General features: G+C 41.7%; 1 non-coding gene across 1 annotated transcript; it reads right to left on the reverse strand.

Moving 5' to 3' along the window:
• Nucleotides 1-4,455: 4,455 nt before the first annotated feature.
• Nucleotides 4,456-4,562, reverse strand: LOC131406686 (U6 spliceosomal RNA). The gene has a single exon (XR_009220312.1). It is a non-coding gene; the product is annotated as a U6 spliceosomal RNA (small nuclear RNA).
• Between the last annotated feature and the right edge of the window lie 394 nt (nt 4,563-4,956).

The raw sequence follows: 4,956 nt of genomic DNA on the forward strand, positions 1-4,956 counted from the left end.
GCTAAGACAATTACTACTGACCACGTTTTTCTCCTCTGACATGCGCGCGCGCGCGCGCACACACACACGCGCACACACACACACCCCCAAGCAGCCTGAGTCTGGAGAATGGCATTTCCCTGGGTGTGGCCAGTTTCAATTAGTGGTGTGTTTTTGCTGACACTTCTGGTCTCCACACCGCTCTCACCACCACCATTTCTGACCTTGATACTAAGTGTAAACAAGCCTGTCTCGAGAAGCCTCAGGGTGCGCAGTCAGCCAGGGGCTTTTCCTGCTCCTCCAGCAGCTGTCTCATATGTCATAATCTCTGTGAAATCTGAATCACTTCATGACACGGACATCCCAGGACTAACAGGGCATCCTATCCCAACAGAGCCCGTAGAGGGTCAGCAACACGATGGCTTGTGTGGACAATGTTACCGGACCCTCCCAAGGGCTGGTTGTCCCAGCCATACTAGAATAGAAAGTTTTCCAGGAAGAACCTAAAGAGTTTTATCCATCCCCATAGTCCACCATTCCATTAAAACCGTTAACTGATGTCATTCTTCCAACTGACACTAGAAAAGGAGAGGCCAGTGTCCTCTAGAGGAGAAAGAAGTCACAGAGGCGGGGGCTGGGACCCCAGCTCCACCCATTCTTAGCAGGAAGTTAGAGAACCTCTTTCCTTTTCTGAAAAATGAAATAATTGTACCTACCTTATAAAACTGATTGTGGGGACACATATAAAGCACCTAGGACAGTGCCTGCCGCATAATTGGGCCTCAGTAAATAACAGCCGCTATTTGTATTTCTCAGCTGCCTTCTGAGATAGTCTGCAGTGTTAGGGTAGAGCAGTACGAGTGAGGAAAAACAGCAGTGGCTCCCTGCACTGCAGGTCACTCGATCTTGCCTTCTGGCGTAATGAGAAATTGTCCTGCTTAATTTTTAAAAACTGCCTCAGGCTGCACCTGGTTTACTCTAGTGGGTAATTGGGCTTTTTTCAGATGAGGCTGTGGTTTCATATGCCAGGAAGGGGTGCATTTCGGAGCAATCCTTGGGGTCTGCCTTGAGGGTCTGGAGAGTTGGACATACAGTAAGTTCAGGGGACAGTAGACTAGGTCTGCCTAACCTAAGGTGAAGTGACCTCAGCTCCACCATGCTGGCCAACATCCAGCAGAACCTCTGCAGGAGAGGGAAGCACAGTTTCTCAGTGTTCAAGGTGAGTTGACCTTAATCCCTGTAAATGGGCCTCAGCGGAGTCATGGGAGAAAGGACTGTTGACCTCGTTCTTCTAGAAACAGTGGCTCATTCTGCAGACTTTGCACTGGATAGGTTCAGAGGAATGCATAAATAACTCAGGTTATACTCCGAGTATCCTGGGAGAATGTAGATCTTGGAAAAGGATAGGGAGGAAACTGGACCAAGAGGCAGGAGAACCCACTGCAGCCAGAAATGGGTTCCAACCTGAAGTTCAGGATGTTCCTGAACTGTGCAAAGTGGGGAGGAGGGCTTTGGATTGTTGCCAGAGGAGATGATGTTGGTTTCTCAGCCAGAATATGCCTATGTTGAATGTTCCAGTCTGCTGAGGAGCATGTATTCCTCACTCCAGAGCTAAGAGAAGACTGATAACCCCAGATGTCCCCCAGACCCTGCCTGCCACTGTCCTCCTAGACATAAGGGCTCCACTCTAGCCAGATGGTCAAATCACAGTTGTCTCCTAGAAGGATGGCCCAAGAATTGATACAATGTCCACCATTTCCCTGGTGGCTATGAAATCTTATATGGCTCTCTGGACCCAGGCAATTCAACCTTCTTGTAAATGAAATCTTGGTATCCCCAGGCAGGGGTTGGGTACCGATCCTGTCCCATATCCACCTACACCTCAGATCAGGAATTGACTCTCGATTTCCCTGCAAACATAGAAGAAGTGTGGTGGAGGGAAAAATACTCAACTCTTGGAGGAAGGCAAACTAAGCTCTTAATTCCAGCTCTGTCACTTACCAGTCAAGTAACGTGGGTAAGTCGCTTAACCCTTGGAGCTCCAGTTATTTCTCTGGGTTGCTGGAGAATCAAGAAAGATCCCAATTGAGTATAGAAAACCCTCGGGAACTCTCAAGTCCTATCTAGGCATAAAGCATTATCAGTCCAGAATGGCTGATTTTGATTAGGCTAAAAGAAGATGGAGATTAACAAGATAGTTTCAGTTCTGGTCTTCCTCATGTAATCTTAGGAGAGATTTGGTCAGTCATAGAAGATGTGTATGGTTAGAATGGCTCTGGACATGAGATCTTCCCCCTGGCAATGTAACCTACCTTTTTAGGCTACTGGAAAGGAAATTCACTTAATGCATTAAAAGTATTTAATGTACTTTTATGTGTGTAAGGTATTATCTTAAGCACTGTCAGGGCTAGAGCATTAAACAAGACATAGATATTGTCTGTAAGGAATATATCTCAATAGAGGATTATAACATGTGGACCTAAACATGATTAATACAATGAGTATAAGTGCTGTGAGAGCAAAGGGTTGTGGGATCTAGTGGGAAACTATCACTCCTGGTCAAGGAGTAGTGGGGGGAATGTGGATCAGCGGGAGCTCCACTGACTGACCACTGAGCTTGCTGGGGCATTAAGCCTTCCCTAGCCCAGCTCCTGCCTGTGAGACCCCAGTGGAGGGCCAATCTGGGTTTGAAAGGTGCTTTAATATGATCATTCGGGGGATAACTGGGATGTGTAAGACATCACATGGGAACTATTATGTCAACTAGATATTGAACCATTGGCAAAAAGCCAAGCTTAATGAGCTAATCCTAGAGAGCACCATGGTTCTCTATAATATTTGTGCTTAATGTTGAAGGATAAGTGGGATTTAAATCAAGGGAGACAGTGCGGTTATAACAGGGATGTCAGCTAAAAGGAATTGAAGCTGAGTGTCCAACCATGCTCTTTATGTAGGTCATGATGGGGAAAAGATGAGAGGGTGGCCAGGAACTCAATTCTTGATCACCAAGGACCCTGAAGACCCAAATCCTCTCAAGCCATGGCACCTCCTTCCTCTGTCCTCACCCCACCCGTTTATTTAGGGTAGGTGTTGAGAAATGTAATTTCTGGATCTCACCATATGAATATTTAAAGTTTTAATATACATTGCCAAATTGTCTACTGGAATGACTACACCAATTTACACTCCAGCAGCATTTGAGAACACCAGTTACCTTGTGCCCTGACACGAGAGATTATCAAAGAAATTTTTACCATCCCGATAGGTAAAAATGGTCCTTAATTTTTTAAAGATTGGTATTTCCTTGATTACTAGTAAGTAATTCCTTGATTACTAGTAAGGTGATTCCTCTTCTGTGAACCTCTCATTCATGTTAGTCACTCTGTTTTCTGTCGGGTTTACAGACGATGATGGCAGTGAAGCCCTTGGAGCTGTGTGAAGCGGCAGCTCTGGGTGTTTCCCTTTTTCTTGTCGATATGTAGGGATTATTTATACATTCTGACAGTAATTCTTTGTCATTTATAGATATTTCAAATATTCTCTTCTCTTTAGATTTTGTATATACTGTTTTAGATTATACAGATATTTTAATTTTGCAATGGTCAAATCTATCAATCCTTTTATTTATGGATTTTTGTATTTTGGATCTTTTTAGAAAATCCCCCAACCATATATGTATTCTCCTGTTTTTCCTAAATCTTTATAGTTTTTAAACACTTTTAGCCATGTAAAGCATGTAGGATTTATATTTTTCATTGGTGAGATGCAATGAATCAAATTCATTTCTAAATTTTTCTCCCCAAACCATTAGTTGAATAGTCCAGTGTTTTCCCAGTAATTTGAAATGCTCTCGTTTAACATATTCTAAGTCCTCATAAGTGTCTGTTTAGGGATGCTATTCTGAGCCTTTGATCTATTCATCTGGTCCTGAGTGAATGCCACACCTTTTTAAGTACTAGAGCTTAATTAACATGTTGATTTTTGAAAGAACTATTCCTCATTTATTGTTCTCTTTTGTTTTTATTTTCAGAATAACCATGGCTATCCTTGAGCACTTCCATTTGAATTTTGTAATCAGTTTGTGAATTTCCATAGAAACTCCTATTGAGATTTTCTTGGGGATTACATTGAAATCATTTGGGGAGAAATCACATTTTCCAAGTATTTAGTCATCCAATCTTGAAATATGGTAAATACTGTCTATTTTTCAAGTTATTACCTTTGTCTTTGAAGATGGTTTCACTTTTGTTTTTTAATGCCCATTTCTGTTAGGCATTTTTTTTTAAGTTTACCAAATCTGTTTATGTTTTATTTACATTTACCTTGGGATGTCATGACTTCTACTGCCTACATATACAGAAATATTATCTGATGTTTACTTTCAGTATTTTCATTTTATCTTTTTTTCATTGATGTTTTAATAGTTTATAACATTGTGAAATTTTGGGTTGTACATTTTTGTTTGTCCATCAACGTAAAAATATGGAACGCTGCACGAATTTGCGTGTCATCCTTGCGCAAGGGCCATGCTAATCTTCTCTGTATCGTTCCAATTTTAGTATATGTGCTGCGGAAGCAAGCACCTGTTAGGCATTTTTATAGATTATGTGTGCTGCTCTCATGAATGAGACAGCCTCATCATCATTGTTGTCGTGATTATTATCAATATGAAATAATAAAAACTTTGTAAATGAACTGGGCTGAGTACAGCCTTTTCCATAGCTATGACTTTGCATTTTGCTTTTTTAGAAATTTGAAAGCTAAGCAGGTAGGAAATTTATATTCATCAGTACTCAAGCAACACAACTATGTCTCTACACCCAGTATGCCCCAGATAGAAGGATGTGCAGATTTCTACATGTTAAGAGATGACCATGAATCTGAGACTACAAGGTAGAGAAGTGTCCAATCACCCCATTACTAATATATATGCACAACTACTGATGGTCTAATCACCAAGATGAGCCATCCTTTCAC

Source organism: Diceros bicornis, chromosome 5 (genome assembly GCF_020826845.1).
Source record: "Diceros bicornis minor isolate mBicDic1 chromosome 5, mDicBic1.mat.cur, whole genome shotgun sequence".
In the NCBI taxonomy this organism is placed as follows: Eukaryota; Metazoa; Chordata; class Mammalia; order Perissodactyla; family Rhinocerotidae; genus Diceros; species Diceros bicornis.